The sequence below is a fragment of the Bubalus bubalis genome, chromosome X (genome assembly GCF_019923935.1).
Source record: "Bubalus bubalis isolate 160015118507 breed Murrah chromosome X, NDDB_SH_1, whole genome shotgun sequence".
Classification (NCBI taxonomy): domain Eukaryota; kingdom Metazoa; phylum Chordata; class Mammalia; order Artiodactyla; family Bovidae; genus Bubalus; species Bubalus bubalis.
The window spans coordinates 55,910,967-55,932,025 of NC_059181.1; the positions used below are offsets into that span (position 1 = coordinate 55,910,967).

The 21,059-nt window shown below is 43.0% G+C and overlaps 1 non-coding gene and 1 pseudogene across 1 annotated transcript; one reads left to right on the forward strand and one right to left on the reverse strand.

The window, feature by feature from the left end:
* The first annotated feature begins 10,227 nt into the window (after window positions 1-10,227).
* TRNAR-GCG lies at window positions 10,228-10,300 on the forward strand. The gene has a single exon. It is a non-coding gene; the product is annotated as a tRNA-Arg (tRNA).
* A 9,532-nt stretch (window positions 10,301-19,832) lies between these two features.
* LOC123331952 lies at window positions 19,833-20,687 on the reverse strand (annotated as a pseudogene).
* Between the last annotated feature and the right edge of the window lie 372 nt (window positions 20,688-21,059).

Here is a 21,059-nt window from a genome sequence, read left to right on the forward strand (position 1 = left end):
CTGTGTGTTTTTTGGGGTGGGAGGTTCTGTGTCACATGATGGGACTTCTGAGCCATTTGGGATATGTTCCCAGGTGTGAAGAATCTGTTTCTATGGACCATCACTATTAAGGGTATGATGTCTCTGACCTCTGTTCTGTTTCTAAGGAGTGGGATCTGTTTAGCCATCTGTGTAACTGTATGGAATCATCTGTCCATGGATTGGGGTTCCACAGTGTGAGACCTCTGCGATGGTTGGGGATTTGTGTCATGTCTTCTGAACTGTTTTGGTGAGATGAATCTCAAGGAGATGAGATCACTGAAGCAGTTGCCACCCATGCCCCTGAGTGAATTGTTTGAGCCCTTAGGGGGTGATGTGTTCCTAGGATGGGAATAGTCAGAGCTGTCTGGGGTATGTGTTCAGGTCTGACAGTCTCTAATGTATTAGGATTCTATGTGACAGGATGTGAGATCTCTGCTTTGGATTTTCTCTGAATTTGTGAGGTCTGTGAGGTTGGCAGGAGTAGGGGGTGGAGTGAGTGGACCCGGTCCAAAGCTTAAGGCCTCAGAATTGTTTTCTGCTTTGCCCACAGTGTAAGACAAATGAGCTCCTTGGGAATCTGTGTCTCAGGGTGTGAGGTCTCTGCAGTGTTTCTGAATCATTGTCCCAGCCTATGAAATCTCTGAGTTTCTTGGGAATCACTGTCCGAGGCCTCAGAATCATGTTCTGTGTCCAAGTGTGTGAGGTCTTCATGCTTGAATAGTGCGGTACCACAGAATGAGATTGTTGAGGTGTTCATAGTTCTTTTTCTTGCAGTGTAAGTTTTCTGAGCTGTTGGAGTGTATTTTCTGCATGTGTGTGAGGATTTGTGCTTTGCGGGGGGATGTGGGTCCAGAGTTTAAAGTTTCTTAACTTTGCGGAAGTCTCTGTCAAAGATATGGGAACTCATAACTCTTATGGGTCTAAATCTTACCACATGAAATCTTTGAGCTATTCGGCAGACGTTTTCATGTGTGAGGTCTTTGATGTTTGTGTGGGTCTCAGCTATAGGACAGAGAAGGCAATGGCACCCCACTCCAGTATTCTTGCCTGGAAAATCCCATGGATGGAGGAGCCTGGAAAGCTGCAGTCCATGGGGTCTCTGAGGGTTGGACAAGACTGAGCGACTTCACTTTCACTTTTCACGCATTGGAGAAGGAAATGGCAACCCACTCCAGTGTTTTGGCTGGAGAATCCCAGGGACTGGGGAGCCTGGAGGACTGCCATCTATGGGGTCGCACAGAGTTGGACATGCCTGAAGTGACTTAGCAGCCGCAGCAGCTAAGTCACAGCTAAGACACAGCTATTTTTTTTTTGTAAAAAAAAGTTATTGGATTATAGTTGTTTATCATTAGCTTATGGGCTTCCCTGCTGGCTCAGCTGGTAAAGAATCCACTTGCAATACGGGAGATCTGGGCTCAATCCATGGTTTGGAATGATCCCCTGGAGAAGGGAGTGGCTACCAACTCCAATATTCTGACCTGGAGAATTCCATGGACTGTATAATCCATGGGGTCACAAACAGTCAGGCACAACTGAACAACTATAACTTTCATGTGCTTTTACAGAGCCTCAGCAGAGTGAAGCCACAGTGTACAAGGAGCCTGGGGTCCTCTGCCACTACTTGGAAACCCACCTGTCAACCAGGAACACAGGTTTTAGTCTGTGATGTTTATTATTGTGTTGCACCACTGACATTGGGGTGTTGGTTTGTTACTGCAGGAGAATTCATTCCTGAACACACACACAGTGCTGTGTGGATCGAATCCTCTATGGAAATGGGCTCTGCAAGCTGAGGAGCTCAAGGACAGGGCAGCCTTCTTCTGGGAGGGCCTCCTAGCTTCTAGGATTTGCTTTTCCTTCCTTAATAGCAGACACAGCTCTGGCCAGGGGGTGGGGATGGGAGAGCATTTGCATCTCCAAGCTGGACACCGGCTCTGGGAAACACTGCCAGGGGCAGAGTGACCCTGGACACAGAATGCTGTTCTTCAGAGATGCAGAGGTGAATGAGGCACTGGTGTTCCATAACCATGTTCAGCTTTAATAATGGGTTTCAGGGTCCATCTAGAGTTGGGAGAATTCAGCCACAAATTTCTGTACATACATTAAAGATAGCTTTGATTTCACTAAATGGCTCCAACAGTGGATTTCTTCTCCTTAGAATGAAGGCACTTTCTGTTGTAAATGAGACCCATCATGCTCCTTTCCACCCCCACCATTGGGCACAGTGCTTCCCCTAGGACAAAGCCCCTGGGGCCAGTGGGGCAGCAGGCATGGTTTCCCCAACTATCAGGGCCATTTGATGTTATGACACAGGGCCACACAATTTGCTGTGACAGTTCTTGTTTAGAGATGTCAACTACAAATTGGCATTTACCAAGAGCATTGCCAATGACTGAACAGCAAAGGCATTTGCCATCTGCCTCTATGGAGATTGAACCCCATGCTGCTATAGCTGTTGACCTTCAACAATCCCTAAGGGAGTTCAGGGTGGAGTGAGGCACTCTCTGCTCCAGGGAATCTGGTGGGACAGGTCTTTAGATGGATGTTTTTAGGAACAGATTTTATTATCTCAATCCTTGCATCTCCTCATATCTAGAGAAGCACTAAATCCCTTCATGGTGACATCAGATCCTCATGACTAACAAAAACCCTTTTGTAAAATGAGTGCTCCATGGTATTGAACGCCCCCTTCACCAAAACCTTATATATTGACTTTCCCAACCTCTGCCACTTTGAAGCAGTCTCTCAGAGCTATCTGAGATGCTGCCTCCCGGGCTGCAGTTCTCATTTTGCCCCAAATAAAACTTAACTCACAACTCTCAAGTTGTATATCTTTTTTAGTCAACAGTTATGGCAACCACGAAGGGACCCAGGGTGGACTTCCTTGCTTCCACTGGACTCCACGAGGAACTGGAGCTTTGGTACCAGCAGCGGCCCCTTGCACCCATCTGCCTCCTCAGGGGGTGCAGACGAATTTGGGTAAGTCTCTCCTGGCTCTTGAATCTACCATATTGGTTGAGATTCTCAGTTTTATTTGGCAGTGGAGCAGGTTACCTGCCCCCTCCCAGTAGGAAAGATACTGGGGTGGGAGCCCAGGTGAAACATCCGGGACATACCCACTCGTGGTCTAGACACTGAGTGGTGCTCTGTTGAAAGATACCAAGGAATTCCCACCCAGTCAAAAGATTCCGGGTGAGGGGCTGGCTGAAGATGCCAGGAGAATTGCCCACACAGTGAAAAGGTACTGGGTAGAGGGGGCTCGATTGTGAAAAAATTGAGGAATACCCAGGGCTCTGCTGAAAGATACTGAGGTCACGCCGTTGTAGGGGACTGAATGGTCTTGACTGAGTGGTTAAGTAAGAGGCTGATCTGACACTTTTCTTCAATTTGACTGCCTTTATAGAATTTGTCAGGATAAAAGTGAGGAAAATACATGCGAGTTTTGCTCTGAAAAAAAGAGACAAGACTCCTCCCGGCCAGTTTCAGTTTTCTCAGGTGACTGAGAAATTTACAGGAGTGGTGGAGGCCTAGTCCTCATACTGTGCAGTGGTCCCATAGGGAAACCCACTCATTAATTAAAATACTTGCTCATCTGGGGGTCACACCTAAGAACTGGCCATTCAGCAACCTGAGCAGCCATGGTGGTCTTAGATTGCTGGAGGCAGGATCCAAGACATGTAAGACAAGCTGAAACAACTCTGGGGCAACTCCTGGCGGACTTAAGCTCACAAGAAGCACATGAGTCCACTACACAAGTTCACTAGTGACTTTTATCCCTGACAAATTCAGCTTAAAATGGGAAACAGAATTTCTCAAAAACAGAAACAAAGGGGTGTTAGAAAGCCAGCATCTGAGTTACACTCTAGCCAGATTCATGTACAATATGCACGGAACTCATACCTCCAAGTACCTAGTTAATTGGAGAAATTATACTAAAAGAGATCTCAACCTAAAATGGCCAAATTGGGGTTCTTTTGATATTCTAAAAGTGATATTTTTTGCATGCACAATTAGAAAAGGCTGGCCATGCTTTGGTATCTAAAACTTCTAAAATAGGAAATGATAGAGTAACTTCTTCGCAGAAAATCCACAAGAAATTGCTTGAAACTATATCAAAACTGAAAAAAGGCTGCTAAGCACTGACTTTGCCAGGTCGCAGGTCTAGTCGAACTGGGAAGTCATGTTTGACATTTATGCCATTTGGTTTTTTATTTCTGGGCATCACTTAACCATCTTTTTGGGGCACTCTTGCCACTTGGCTTTTGATTTCTGGGCATCTCTTTGCCTTTTGTTTCATTTGGAGTGTGACTCCTGCCTGGTGAAGTTCTGGTTTTGTTTTGTTTTGTTGGTTTGGTTTGAGTGCACAGACACCTGGTACAAACTGCTCGAGCTAATGTGGGAATTGCTCACTATAAGGTTCCACACTCCACCTGGGAACCCCTTGGGGAAAAAAATTTTTTTTTGACTGGTCAATCTATAGCTATGATCCAATGACAAGAAAAATAGCCTAAAATATTAGATCTTTATTGACATAGGATAGGAAAATGGACTGAAGTTTCCTTATGTCCAGGACTTCCTCCTGTAATCAACAGCCTGGGGCTGATCAAACTAAGACCCCTACTTCCCCAGAGGGACAATCCCTGCTGGGACCAATCTGCCCTTGTTATCAGGGCCAAGGTGAGCACTATCTGGTCTAAATTTTGGCTATAAAACTATGGTCACACACAAAAAAAATACAATTTTTGACAATGTGGTCACTATATTATTTAGACTCCAGATGAAACTTGAAGAAAAAATGATCTCTTTAAGAATTCTTGCCCTAAGGAAGTAACTCCTCCTATACCTTTAGACCAGAGCTCTCTGGATCACTTATCTAGACCATATCTAATTCCTGAAACCAAAAGTAAAAAAGCCTTTTAAAAGGGGGGAACAAAGCCTTTTAGAATCTTGTTCCAACCATTTTTTATTCACAACTAAGTTTGGAAAACAAAGCTATAGGATCTCTTGTGTCTATTTGGATATATGTATGTCTCAGTGTGTGTCTTTGTTTTTTTTTTTTTTTATAATATTGCTGATCACTGAGATCAGTTTGTAAATGAGTTCTAATCTAATTGGCCTTTAAAAAGTAAGCACTTACAAATCAAATAATTCTAAATGCAAGAGAAATTAACTTAAATGAATTTCAGGTTCATGTGAACTGAGAAATATTCAGTATTAAATAGCTGATATTAATGTTTATTTGTTGATCTAAATAATGTAGACATGTCTAAGAGTAATTATCATTAAGCAGAATATTTTCATTGTACCTAGGTTAATATAAGTTAAATATTATTATATCTGTTACAAGTTTGTCAGCAAGGAAATTACCTTGAGTGAAGAAACTTCTAAAAAATATAAATGTAATATGAGCCTTTAGATAAACTTTATTAAGAATAATTATGCTTTAGGAATGTCTGTCTAAAATAGTCTCTCCAGACTGAGCTAACTTTAACTTCTACGGGTTGTGCTAAACTAAGTGTTGGAAGTCTATTGAATAGCTAAGTCATTTCCAAATAAAATAAGATTTTGAAACATTTACTACTAAACACTTATTACCTCTTACAGAGAAACTAAGGAGATTTGGGATTAAAAATGATGTTTGGTGCCATCCTAAAATGTTCTCTCTAAGAAAATAGAAATAATCACTGATATTTATGCTCACCAGTCTATAAAATGCTAACATAAAAGTCAGTTCTTGGTTGCTTAAGGGAAGTAGGAAGTGTGTTTTGGGTAAAGAAGGTATGAGGAATGGAATTGCATTTTGTGAATGGAAAAGGAGGTAAGCCTGACTTACAGGTGGCTTTTTAGGATGGAAGAACATAATAATGGGTACAGAAAGTCATAAGGTATGTGAAAAGTGAACCATAAGGAAAGAGTTTTGTATATGGTTAGGACTAAGAAAAACATCTACTTCTGCTTTATTGACTATGCCAAAGCCTTTGACTGTGTGGATCATAATAAACTGTGGAAAATTCTGAAAGAGATGGGAATACCAGACCACCTGACCTGCCTCTTGAGAAACCTGTATGCAGGTCAGGAAGCAACAGTTAGAACTGGACATGGAAGAACAGACTGGTTCCAAATAGGAAAAGGAGTACATCAAGGCTGTATATTGTCACCCTGTTTTTTAACTTATATGCAGAGTACATCATGAGAAATGCTGGGCTGGATGAAGCACAAGCTGGAATCAAGATTGCTGGGAGAAATATCAGTAACCTCAGATATGCAGATGACACCACCCTTATGGCAGAAAGTGAAGAGGAACTCAAAAGCCTGTGGATGAAAGTGAAAGTGGAGAGTGAAAAAGTTGGCTTAAAGCTCGACATTCAGAAAACAAAGATCGGGACTTCCCTGGTGGTCCAGTGGCTAAGATTCTGTGCTCCCAATGCAGGGGACTCAGGTTCAGTCCCTGGTCAGGGAAATAGATCCCACATGTCTCAACTAAGACCCATGCAGCCAAATAAATAAATATTTTAATAATAAAAAAAAACAAAACGAAGATCATGGCATCTGGTGATCATCCCATCACTTCATGGGAAATAGACGGGGAAACAGTGGAAACAGTGTCAGACTTTATTTTTCTGGGCTCCAAAATCACTGCAGATGGTGATTGCAGCCATGAAATTAAAAGACGCTTACTCCTTGGAAGGAATCTTATGACCAACCTAGATAGCATATTCAAAAGCAGAGACATTACTTTGCCAACAAAGGTCCATCTAGTCAAGGCTATGGTTTTTCCAGTGGTCATGTATGGATGTGAGAGTTGGACTGTGAAGAAAGCTGAGTGCCGAAGAATTGATGCTTTTGAGCTGTGGTGTTGGAGAAGACTCTTGAGAGTCCCTTGGACTGCAAGGAGATCCAACCAGTCCATTCTGAAGGAGATCAGCCCTGGGATTTCTTTGGAAGGAATGATGCTGAAGCTGAAACTCCAGTACTTTGGCCACCTCATGCGAAGAGCTGATTCACTGGAAAAGACTCTGATGCTGGGAGGGATTGGGGGCAAGAGGAGAAGGGGACGACAGAGGATGAGATGGCTGGATGGCATCACTGACTCGATGGACGTGAGTCTCAGTGAACTCCGGGAGTTGGTGATGGACAGGGAGGCCTGGCGTGCTGCGATTCATGGGGTCGCAAAGAGTCGGACATGATTGAGCGACTGATCTGATCTGATCTGATCCGAGAGGGCCCCTGAAATATCCCAAAGAGAGAGATTACACTAATTAGGTTCATATTGTATACAGAATTACATGAGATGTATTGTCAAGTGAGTAATAAGTCTCAGGTTATATTGTATAGTAAATGTTATTAATCTAGATATCCTAGAAACTGTATGAAGTTCCTAAAAGTCTGGTATGTTTGGGTAAAATTTTATCAGGCATAATTCTAGTTTCTATCTCAAAATATTCTCATAGCATTAAACAAGTTTTGCCTCTTCAAGAAGATTTATAAAAAGGACTTTTGGATAAATACCAGTTTCTGAACTGGGTAAAAGATTCTAATAGAAAACCTAATGACTTCACAAAGGTTAACAAAAGGACTGAAGGAAGTGGTGAATATGCTTATAACTTTTATGGTTTCTATCTGAAAAATTACTGATTTGAATCTGTGTTTTCCAGGTGTAAGGAAAAAAACCCTTCCCCTCAAACTAATTATGACAGTAATTTGGTAAAATTATATTTTATAAACAAATTGAAACATTTATCTTTTCTCTATATCTGAACCATCCAGAGACTGGAAGCTCTTAGTTTCCAGTAACTTTCAGATCAGATCAGATCAGTCCCTCAGTGGTGTCCAACTCTTTGCGACCCCATGAATCACAGCACGCCAGGCCTCCCTGTCCATCACCAACTCCCGGAGTTCACTCAGACTCACGTCCATCGAGTCAGTGATGCCATCCAGCCATCTCATCTTCTGCGTCCCCGTCTCCTCCTGCCCCCAATCCCTCCCAGCATCAGAGTCTTTTCCAATGAGTCAACTCTTCGCATGAGGTGGCCAAAGTACTGGAGTTTCAGCTTCAGCATCATTCCTTCCAAAGAAATCCCAGGGCAGATCTCCTTCAGAATGGACTGGTTGGATCTCCTTGCAGTCCAAGGGACTCTCAAGAGTCTTCTCCAACACCACAGTTCAAAAGCATCAATTCTTCGGCACTCAGCTTTCTTCACAGTCCAACTCTCACATCCATACATGACCACAGGTAAAACCATAGCCTTGACTAGATGGACCTTTGTTGGCAAAGTACTGTCTCTGCTTTTGAATATGCTATCTAGGTTGGTCATAAGTTTCCTTCCAAGGAGTAAGCGTCTTTTAATTTCATGGCTGCAGTCACCATCTGCAGTGATTTTTGAGCCCAGAAAAATAAAGTCTGACACTGTTTCCACTGTTTCCCCATCTATTTCCCATGAAGTGATGGGACCGGATGCCATGATCTTCGTTTTCTGAATGTTGAGCTTTAAGCTAACTTTTTCACTCTCCACTTTCACTTTCATCCACAGGCTTTTGAGTTCCTCTTCACTTTCTGCCATAAGGGTGGTGTCATCTGCATATCTGAGGTTACTGATATTTCTCCCGGCAATCTTGATTCCAGCTTGTGTTTCTTCCAGTCCAGCGTTTCTCATGATGTACTCTGCATAGAAGTTAAATAAACAGGGTGACAATATACAGCCTTGACGAACTCCTTTTCCTATTTGGAACCAGTCTGTTGTTCCATGTCCAGTTCTAACTGTTGCTTCCTGACCTGCATACAAATTTCTCAAGAGGCAGATCAGGTGGTCTGGTATTCCCATCTCTTTCAGAATTTCCCACAGTTTATTGTGATCCACACAGTCAAAGGCTTTGGCATAGTCAATAAAGCAGAAATAGATGTTTTTCTGGAACTCTCTTCTTTTTCCATGATCCAGCAGATGTTTGCAATTTGATCTCTGGTTCCTCTGCCTTTTCTGTAACCAGCTTGAACATCAGGAAGTTCACAGTTCACATATTGCTGAAGCCTGGCTTGGAGAATTTTGAGCATTACGTTACTAGTGTGTGAGATGAGTGCAATTGTGCGGTAGTTTGAGCATTCTTTGGCATTGCCTTTCTTTGGGATTGGAATGAAAACTGACCTTTTCCAGTCCTGTGGCCACTGCTGAGTTTTCCAAATTTGCTGGTATATTGAGTGCAGCACTTTCACAGCATCATCTTTCAGGATTTGGAATAGCTCAACTGGAATTCCTTCACCTCCACTAGCTTTGTTCATAGTGATGCTTTCTAAGGCCCACTTGACTTCACATTCCAGGGTGTCTGGCTCTAGGTCAGTGATCACACCATCGTGATTATCTGGGTTGTGAAGATCTTTTTTGTACAGTCCTTCTGTGTATTCTTGCCATCTCTTCTTAATATCTTCTGCTTCTGTTAGGTCCATACCATTTCTGTCCTTTATCGAGCCCATCTTTGCATGAAATGTTCCTTTGGTATCTCTGATTTTCTTGAAGAGATCTCTAGTCTTTCCCATTCTGTTGTTTTCCTCTATTTCTTTGCATTGATTGCTGAAGAAGGCTTTCTTATCTCTTCTTGCTATTCTTTGGAACTCTGCATTCAGATTTTTATATCTTTCCTTTTCTCCTTTGCTTTTCACTTCTCTTCTTTTCACAGCTATTTGTAAGGCCAGTAACTTTATCAGATACTTTAGGAAGATTATCTCAGTAATAGGTACAGAAATCTCAAGGAATTTTGGAGACCTTGAGAAGGGAGGAATTTACTTAGATCTGTTAGGCAAAATCTGATAAGCCTTTGGCATGGCTTTCCTAGCCCTGAAAGTTTTTGTTTTAAAAGTTCAGTCTGAGACTAAAGTCTATGATCAATTATGGCTATATAAGTCATCAGGCCCAGTTTATTGAGACCAGACCTATACTACAAACAGGTCTTAATTTGGTTATATTTGGTAAAAATGATGCTTATTTTAAGGAGAAAGAGATGTTTCAATGAATGTTAAATCCCAGTTTGTTAATGGAGGGTTATCTTCTAAGTCTTAGTTATCTACTAAGACTTATAACTAAGTCTTAGTTATCTACTAAGACTCATAACTAAGTCTTAGTTATCTACTAAGACTCATTTCATGGATAGTTCTTTGCTGTTAGTGTATATTAATGTAAAATTGAATTGAATTATTAAAGAACTTTAATATTGGTTTCCCTGGTGGCTCAGTCGGTAAAGCGTCTGCCTGCGATGTGGGAGACCCGGGTTCGATCCCTGGGCCAGGAAGATCCCTGGAGAAAGAAATGGCAACCCACTCTAGTACTCTTGCCAGGAAAATTCCATGGACAGAGGAGCCTTATAGGCTATGGTCCATGGGGTCGCAGAGTCGGACATGACTGAGCAACTTCACTTCACATTAAAGAACACTCTAAGGTTGTTTCTGAAGGTTATCTCAGTAATCTATCTTTGGATGAATATAAGATGCCTCACATATGACCTGCAATCAAGACTGGAAGAATAAATAATTTAAGGAACTGTCTCCAACCTGAATGGAAGGACCTTTCTATCAGGTACTCTTAACTAGCTCATGCCTAGTGAAATTGAAGGGAAATTGACTCTTGGTTTAACTCCCACTTCCAAAGGCCCCTAAGCTGGACTGGTCCATAGAGAGGCCTGCTGATCTCAAACTCACCTTAAAACAATGCTCAAACAGAGGAAAGTACACTACACTAGGACGAGAAGAAGATGACATCAGAAGTAGACAGCTTGCCCAAGATGGTGATCTGACTTTTATGATCATTTATAATGTTTTCTTGATTCCTTGGACATATGCCTATCAATCACATGTTTTCAATCATGGACATGATTCTATGCTAGTTTAAAACTCAATCCAGTTGTTGGGTTGTGGCCAATTACCTGTGCCTAGTACTTCTGGGTTACCTTGGTGGATTTCTGTTCTCTAGGGCTCTCATTGGATACCCCCTAGGAAATTTGTTTTAGATGAGTGTTCAGTCCTGTTCTATCTATTCATGATATTACTAGATGGGATCCTCTCACCTGGCCAATTAATAATACCTGCTCTGATGCTGGCCATAGATTTAAGTTTTCTCTGAGGGTCATTTAAACTCAGAGTGATGAGCTAAGTCTCAATAAAAAATTAACCTCTCATCTATTGAAAGGAAAACTCCCACAATTATGGGGAGGATCTACATGATTAACACCAGGCTATGGTCGTTTAAGTTTAAAGGCTCCTCTGTGTTGGGAACAGTTAAATCATACTAAAAATGATCAACCTGGTAATTATGAGACAAGGCTGGGTGCTTTATGAACTATGCCTCTTATTACCCTTAGAGAGAGTGATTGGTATGGAACTCAGTGGATTTGTAGCACTAATTTATGGCCTTGACATCTACAGGGATGGATACGAAGGTGTAGCCTGGGATTCCCATGAATTTAAGGTCATACATGTTAACAAATTAGAGGTAACCCTAACTAATCTACCATTGGTATGATCCCAGTGGGCCAAAGATCTGTATTCTACTGGTATGACCATTTAGCAGCTTGTGTTTGTGTGTGTGTGTGTGTGTGTGCCTTCAATGGGGTTGGAAGATATAGTTGACCATATCTAAGCCTTAACAACTTTCATAAGCTTTAAATGATAGTAATTGGGCTGTTGGTGTATTGAATTCTGAGATCTCTATGACGAGAAAGGCAGTGCTACACAACTGCAAGGCCATTGACACCTTACAGCATCTCAGGAAGATATCTGTGCTAAAATTCAAACTGAATGCTATATTTTCATACCTGATAAATCCTTTAATGTAACACATTTGATGAGCCACATGAAAAATCAGATTTCTGCTTTAAGTGACCCATTCCCTAGTCTTAATGATCTTTTAAAAAAACTGGTTTCGTGTGGGAGGCTCGTGGCTAAAATATTCAATTCCACTAATGTTATTATCTATACCATTTGTATTTTGCTTGTTTCACAAGAGTATTATTTCTTGTATTACCAAGTGTATGACTGAGCCTCCAATGAAAATGATAACTAGACTTGAAGCAGTTGATCAAATATATAGCTCGATATATGATCAATGATTGTAATAGTGTAACTCTAGATATGAAAAGATGCAACTTTGAAAGAGGGAATACTTTCCTGGACCATAACTAGAAGACAGCGTCCAGAGATCTTTGACTATTAAGACCTAATCCAGTAATAGCACATTGAGTGTTTTATTAAGAAAAACCTTCTTCAGAACTGGGAATGAGCCTTCCCAGCAAGGCAGGACAAAATGGTCATGAAATGCCCTGCAAAATATGGCCGGATTTATGACCACAAGGGGGTCATGTCAACTACAAATTGGCACTTACCAAGAGCATTGCCAACAACTGAACAACAAAGGCATTTGTCATCTGCCTCTATGGAGATCAGGACTTCCCTGGTGGCTCAGACGGTAAAGCGTCTGTTTACAATGTGGGGGACCCGGGTTCAATCCCTGGGTCAGGAAGATCCCCTGGAAGAAGGAAATGGCAATCCACTCCAGTACTATTGCCTGAAAAATCCCATGGATAGAGGAGCTTGGTAGGCTACAGTCCATGGGGTCGCAAAGAGTCGGACACGACTGAGCGATTTCACTTTTCTATGGAGATTGAACCCCATGCTGCTATACCTTAGGGTTGACCTTCAGCAATCCCTGAGGGAGTTCAGGGTGGAGTGAGGCACTCTCTGCTCCAGGGAATCTGTTGGGACAGGTCTTTAGATAGTTGGATGTTTTTAGGAACAGATTTTATGATCTCAATCCTTGCATCTTCTCATATCTAGAGAAGCACTAAATCCCTTCATGGTGACATCAGATCCTCATGAGTAACAAAAACCTTTTGTGAAATGAGTGCTTCATGGCATTTAACTCCCCCTTCACCAAAACCTTATATATTGACTTTCCCCCACTGCCATTTTAGAGCAGTCTCTCAGAGCTATCTGAGATGCTGCCTTCTGTGCTACAGTCCTCATTTTGCCCCAAATAAAACTTAACTCAGAACTCTCAAGTTGTATATCTTTTTTTAGTCGACACCTTCAAGTGGGAAGACTTTATTTTCTCCCATTACCAGAACATTTGTGGCTGGCAATCGCAGGCTCAATGATATTGCAAATAAGTTTGAATTTTCCTTCCCTCTTTCATCTTAACCACTTTTAAGCATACTGACTTTTATCATCACATTTATTGCCTTGTGGTCCCAAGATGGCTGCTGCACTTTCAGCCCTCACATCTATATCCAATGCAGGAAAAGGGGATCAGGACAAAGGATTTCTTTCTAATTAGGCATTGTCTTGTGGTGTCTTCCAGCTTCTGGTAGCTGCTGGCATTTTTTCACTTGTGGCCCCATCACTCCAATATCTTCCTCCATGGACGTAATGCCACCTCCTCTGTGTATGCATCTCCTCTTCTGCTATCTAAAATCTGCCTCAGGCTCCCTTGTATAACACTTTTGGTTATATTTAGAGTCCACCAGATAATTAGGATAATCTCCCTGTCTCTAGATCCTTCACTTAATCACATCTGCAAAGTCTTATTTTGCAACAGTAAACGGTGACAGGTTTCAACGATTAGGATCTGGATGATTTTATAGGGCTATTAGTTAGCCCAGGCTTTCTAGATGGTGCTAGTGGTAAGGAACCCACTTGCCAGTGCAGGAGACCTAAGAGATGCAGGTTGGATCCCTGGGTCAGGGAGATCCCCTGAAGAAGGGCATGGCAACCCACTCCAGTATTCTTGCCTGAAGAATCCACATGGATAGACAACCCTGGTGGGCTACAGTCCATTAGTTCACAAACAGTCAGACACAACTGAGTGACACTTTCGCTTTGGTGTCATGTCTTGGAGGTGGTTCTATATCTGTGCCCCAACACTTGAGGTTTCTGAGTTTCTCTGGGATGTTTGTTAATGCTACAATGATTATTAATTATTTTTCAGTCAGGGTCCAAGATAGGTCTTTTAGCTGTTTGAGGGGAGAAGGCAATGGCAACCCACTCCAGTACTCTTGCCTGGAAAATCCCATGGATGGAGGAGCCTGGTAGGCTGCAGTCCATGGGGTCGCTCAGAGTCGGACACGACTAAGTGACTTCACTTTCACTTTTCACTTTCATGCATTGGAGGAGGAAATGGCAACCCACTCCAGTGTTCTTGCCTGGAGAATCCCAGGGATAGGGGAGCCAGGTGGGCTGCCGTCTATGGGGTCGCCCAGAGTCGGACACAACTGAAGCGACTTAGCAGCAGCAGCAACAGCAGCTGTTTGAGGATATGAGCTGTTTGAAGGGTATGAGGCATCTGAGTTCTTTTAGGTGTGTGTTCCATGACATAAAACCACTGTGTCACTTGGGGTATACTCACAGATTTGGTGGTTTCTGTGTAAGGGTGTGATGCCTCTGACTAATAATTGGTGTGTTAGAATTTGATCAGGTTTATGTTTCAAGTTGGAGTTGTCTTGGCCAATTGGTTTCCATGAAGTCTGTGAGTCTGTTTGACATCTATTCCCAATTTAGGAGTTTTCTGAATAGTTTTTTTTTTTTTTTTTTTTTTGGTTGTGGTCTGTGTCCAAGGTGTGATATGTCTGAACACTCTAGGTGAATTTAGACTCTCTGGTGACTATGTCTAGGCTGCAAGAACTCTCTAGGGGACCTGTACCCCATAGTGTGAAATCTCTGGGATATTTTGGATCCTGGTCCCAACACAGGAGGTCTGTGAACTCATGGGCATCTGTGTTCATGGCCTAATGTCTCCAAATTGTTTTATGGCCTGTGTCCAAGAGTGTGAGTTCTCTGAGCTCTGTGGGGTCTGGGTCCCAGGATGTGAACTTTCTGCAATTTGGGGATCTATGTTCAGAGTATGAAGTCTGTGTTTTTTTGGGTGGGAGGTCCTGTGTCACATGATGGGACTTCTGAGCCATTTGGGATATGTTCCCAGGTGTGAAGAGTCTCTTCCAATGGACAATCACTGATAAGGGTATGATGTCTCTGACCTCTGTTCCATTTCTAAGGGGTGGCGTGTGTTTAGTCATCTGTGTAACTGTGTGGTATCACTGTTTGTCCATGGATTGGGGTTCCAGAGTGTGAGTCATCTGAGCTGTTTGGGGTTTTGTGTCATGTCCTCTGAACTGTCTTGGAGAGCTGAATCTCAAGGAAATGAGATCGCTGAGGTACTTACCACCAATGCCCCTGAGTGAATAGTTTGAGCCCTTAGCGGGTTGTGCGTTCCTAGGGTGTGAATTGCCAGAGCTGTCTGAGGTATGTGTTCAGGTCTGAAGGTCTCCAACGTATTAGGATTCTATTAGGATGTGAGGTCTCTGCTTTGGATTTTCTCTGAACTCGTGAGGTCTGTGAGGTTGGTGAGGAGTAAGGGGTGGAGAGAGTGGACCCAGTCCAAAGCTTAAGGCCTCAGAATTGTTTACTGCTGTGCCCACAGTGTAAGATCGCTGAGCTCTTTGGGACTGTGTCTCAGGATGTGAAGTCTCTGCAGTGTTTCCCAGTCATTGTCTCAGTCTATGAAATCTCTGAGGTTCTTGGGAATCGTTGTCCATGGCCTCAGAATTGTGTTGTGTCCAAGTGTCAGGTCTTCTGAACTTAGCAGAAGTCTCTGTCAAAGATGTGGGAACTCATAACTCTTAATGCTCTAAATCTTATCACATGAAATCTTTGAGCTATTTGGCAGATGTTTTCATGTGTGAGGTCTTTGATGTTTGTGTGGGTCTCAGCTATAGGAATGAGACCTTTTTGTAAAAAAAGTTATTGGATTATAGTTGTTTATCATGAGCTTATGGGCTTCCCTGCTGGCTCAGCTGGTAAAGAATCCACTCGCAATACGGGAGATCTGGGTTCGATCCGTGGGTTGGGATGATCCCCTGGAGAAGGGAGTGGCTACCAACTCCAGTATTCTGACCTGGAGAATTCCATGGACTGTATAATCCATGGGGTCACAAAGAATCAGGCACAACTGAGCGACTATAACTTTCATGTGCTTTTACAGAGCCTCAGCAGAGTGAAGCCACAGTGTACAAGGAACCTGGGGTCCTCTGCCACTATTTGGAAATCCACCTGTCAACCAGGAACACAGGTTTTAGTCTGTGATGTTTATTATTGTGTTGCACCACTGACATTGGGGTGTTGGTTTGTTACTGCAGGAGAATTCATTCCTGAACACACACACAGTGCTGTGTGGATCGAATCCTCTGTGGAAATGGGCTCTGCAAGCTGAGCTCAAGGACAGGGCAGCCTTCTTCTGGGAGGGCCTCCTAGCTTCTAGGATTTGCTTTTCCTTCCTTAATAGCAGACACAGCTCTGGCCAGGGGGTGGGGATGGGAGAGCATTTGCATCTCCAAGCTGGACACTGCTCTGGGCAACACTGTTGGGGGCGGAGTGACCCTGGACATGGAATGCTGTTCTTCAGAGACTAGAGATGAATGACGTGCTGGTGTTCTATAGCCTGTTTGGCTTTACAAATGGGTTTCAGGGTCCATCTAGAGTTGGGAGAATTCAGCCACAACTTTCTGTACATACATTAAATATAACTTTGATTTCACTAAGTGCCTCCAGCAGTGGATTTCTTCTTCTCCTTAGAATAAAGGCACTTTCTGTTGTAAATGAGACCCATCATGCTCCTTCCCACCCCCACCACTGGATCCAGTGCTTCTCCTAGGACAAAGCCCCTGGGGCTAGTGGGGCAGTGGGCAGGGGTTCCCCAACTGGGCCACCTTCAGGGCCATTTGATGTTCTTATGATACAGGCCCACACAATATGCTGCGATAGTTCTTGTTTAGACAGTATTATTTCTACCCCAAAGGAAATGCCTGCCAGAATTCCTAGGCAGTTCCATGGTTGGGACTCTGCTTTTTCACTGGCAAGGGCTGTGGTTCAGTCCCTGATCAGGGAACGAAGATCCCTGAAGCCTTGCAGCAAAACCAAAAAAAGAAAAGAAAAGTGCTCTTTCCACCAGGTCCAGACATTTAAACCACATAGGCTCTGCAGCTCTGTTTCCTTGTTTATAAAATGGACATGCTAGAACCTAGCCTGGCCATTTCAAAGGGATAGTTAAGAGATTATCTGAAAGGGTTTTCTTTTTTTCAGTTAAACATTCTTCTCCCTGCAAGTAACAGAAAGTTCTATTAGACAGCCTTCAAGTGGGAAGGCTTTATTTTCTCCCATTACCAGAACATTTGAGGTTGGCAGTCACAGGCTCAATGATACTGTAAACAGCTTCGAATATTCTCTCCATTGTTCATCTTGATCATCTTTAAGCATACTGACTTTTATGTTTTCATGTTTATGTCTTGTGGTCCCAAGATGGCTACTGTACCTCCAGCCTTCACATCTATATCCAATCCTGGAAAAAGGCTTTCTAATGAAGACTCAGAAGCTGAGTCTTCCAGCTTCTGGTGGCTGCTAGCATTTTTTGGCTTTGGCCACATCACTCCAGTCTCTTCCTCCATGGTCATAATGCCACCTCCACTGTGTGTGCATCTCCTCTACTATCTATCACAAATCTCCCTCAGGCTCCCTCTTATAAGGACACTTGTGGTTACATTTCAGTTCAGTTCAGTTCAGTTGCTCAGTTGTGTCCGACTCTTTGCGACCCCATGAATCACAGCATGCCAGGCCTCCCTGTCCATCACTAACTCCTGGAGTTCACCCAAACTCATGTCCATTGAGTCAGTGATGCCATGCAGCCATCTCATCCTCTGTCGTCCCCTTCTCCTGCCCCCAATCCCTCCCAACATCAGGGTCTTTTCCAATGAGTCAACTCTTTGCATGAGGTGGTCAAAGTATTAGAGTTTAAGCTTCAGAATCAGTCCTTCCAATGAACACCCAGGACTGATCTCCTTTAGGATGGACTGGTTGGATCTCCTTGCAGTCCAAGGGACTCTCAAGAGTCTTCTCCAACACCACAGTTCAAAAGCATCAATTCTTCGGTGCTCAGCTTTCTTCACAGTCCAACTCTCACATCCATACATGGCCACAGGAAAAACCATAGCCTTGACTAGATGGACCTTTGTTGGCAAAATAATGTCTCTGCTTTTGAATATGCTATCTAGGTTGGTCATAACTTTCCTTCCAGTGAGTGTCTTTTAATTTCATGGCTGCAGTCACCATCTGCAGTGATTTTGGAGCCCCCAAAAATAAAGTCTGACACTGTTTCCACTGTTTCCCCATCTATTTCCCATGAAGTGATGGGACCAGATGCCATGATCTTCGTTTTCTGAATGTTGAGCTTTAAGCCAACTTTTTCACTCTCCTCTTTCACTTTCATCAAGAGGCTTTTGAGTTCCTCTTCACTTTCTGCCATAAGGGTGGTGTCATCTGCATATCTGAGGTTATTGATATTTCTCCCGGCAATCTTGATTCCAGCTTGTGCTTCTTCCAGCCCAGCGTTTCTCATGTACTCTGCATATAAGTTAAATAAGCAGGGTGACAATATACAGCCTTGACGAACTCCTTTTCCTATTTGGAACCAGTCTGTTGTTCCATGTCCAGTTCTAACTGTTGCTTCCTGACCTGCATACAGGTTTCTCAAGAGGCCGGTCAGGTGGTCTGGTATTTCCATCTCTTTCAGAATTTTCCACAGTTTATTATGATCCACACAGTCAAAGGCTTTGGCATAGTCAATAAAGCAGAAATAGATGTTTTTCTGGAACTCTCTTGCTTTTTTGATGATCCAGCAGATCTAAATGTGGTTACATTTAGAGCCCGTCAGATAATCAAGATAATCTCCCTGTCTACAGACCCTTCACTTAATCACATCTACAAAGTCTTTTTTGACATATAAATGAACAGTCACAGGTTTTAAGGATTAGGAGGTGGATAATTTTGTAGGGCTATTAGTTAGCCTGGACTTTCCAGATGGCAGTAGTGGTAAAGAACTTGTTTGCCAATGCAGGAGACCTAAGAGATGTAGGTTGGATCCCTGGGTCAGGAAGATCCCCTGAAGAAGGATATGGTAACCCACTCCAGTACTTTTTTACCTGGAAGATCCCATGGACAGAGGAGCCTGGTGGGCACAGTCCATAGAGTTGCAAAGAGTCAAACACAACTGAAGCAACTTAGCAGGCACACATGTGTTAATTAGCCTTCCACAGTTGAGGATGACAGGAAGGGGCCCTTGAGTAAGTGACATCTTGGTTGAAATGTAAAGGATATGAAGTTAACCAAGCAGAAGAAGGGGAGACAGAATGTGCCAGTGACATGTGTAAAAGCACTTGGAGATGAGAACAGTCAATGTTTTTTTATTTATAGAAAAGAAAGTCAAATTTATTTAATGAAAACTAGAATTAATAAAATTAGCAAATACAGGCACAAAAAAATATACACAAACAGCAGCAGCACTATGTATTGACTCACATAGGGGAATATCAGTGGTTCAAGGGCACTCAATACATCTTGTCAGTTAAAGGGAAAAAAATCCAAACACACACACACAGGCAAACGAAAAACAAAAACAAGAACCCAGCATTTTTCAACAGTACACTCAATCTTCAGCAAACACAAATTCAGAACTGCTTTACAGTGCTTCCTTTTTTAATACAAAAGATGCCCATGTTGCATGTAAATATATCTATATTTTTCAGTGGTTTACTGTTGACTTATTTTTAAATATATTAATGTTATTACATGCAAACCTTCCCTGTATTTAACAGCCTTTCCTTTGATTTACCATCATGTGTCTAGCTTCCACCTAACAAAGGTTTCTGGTTGGTAGGCAGACAGGTGCCTTATTCTCTGGGAAACTGAATGCAATGGTTTTAAATACTGGCCAGAAAATGTTTGTTTGCCTTCAACACATGGAAATAGTTACACTGATGTGTAAATTGCCATTTTCTGCAAAACGCTGTGCAATGCTGGTGTCAAAGACTAGGCAGTCACTGTTCATAACGGCTGTTGCAATTCCCTCATGAATAGATCAAGGAGTGGCTTCCCAAGCCAATCGCCACCTATAAGCATTTAGCTCAAGTCGATAAGCAAAATTTTTAGCTTGCTCGCGTGTTCCTATCAGCTGTACAATTGCAAAGAATTGCTGGTGACCATCTTGGTTTTCCTGTTTCTCCAAGACTAGCATGAAGTCAAAGTCAAAACAGGACTGCACCATCACCCAGTCAACAGCACCAGGAAGATTAATGTCTATAGCAAGGAAAACTATTTTCTTTCCCTGTAGGTTTGTCATGGACTCATGGTGATCCATCAGATGTGGCACAACAGCATCCAAAGAGCCTTGCCATTTGTAGGCAACACCAGGGAACAGACAGGAACAAGGCCTAAACTCACAGAGCTCTTCGTGGTCTGCCTTTTCTGTGTAGAGTTAGTTCACAGAGTTAGTTCACATCCAGAAGAGGAATATGTACACGGGAAGAGAACTGAATTGGTCACTTTCTCCATAGCCAAGTTGTAGGTGGACCCCAATGGGCCCTGGCAAGCCAGATGTGTGAGCTTTGGGCGACAGTTGAGACAAACGAGATGGCCATTCTGACAGGGAAGAATGGGTGGTAACACATAGTCAAAGCAGACCGGACACTCAAAAAGACTTGCCAGGTCATTGTTGGCCTCAGCGGTGCCAGTCAGGGCAGGCACACTGGGAGGATGGCATATGTGTTGAGGTTCCAGTAGGTAACGCTGGTGCAGCCTCACAGCTCATTTCTGTGGGTGGAGAGCATGCTGCGGACCCTGGTCCTGGCTTAAACGTGTTTCTTTGCCAACGCCAACTGCCACCACCACCTCTTCCTCAGGCCACCACTGAAGGGACACTCTGGGAAGCCTTTGTTGGGCCGCAGTTTTGCACGTCATCAAACCCTGCCCAGCGCTTCTGCTAAATACCGCACACTAAAGAGAGCCCCCTTGAGGAGGCGCTACCCGCACACCAGTGGCCCAGAGGTGGCAAGAACAAGCAATATTTTTTTAAGTATGTTTATTTATTTGGCTGCTCCGGATCCTAGTTGCATGACAGGGGATCTCTGATCTTCAGTGTGGCATGTGGGATCTGTTTAGTTGCATCCTGTGAAGTCTAGTT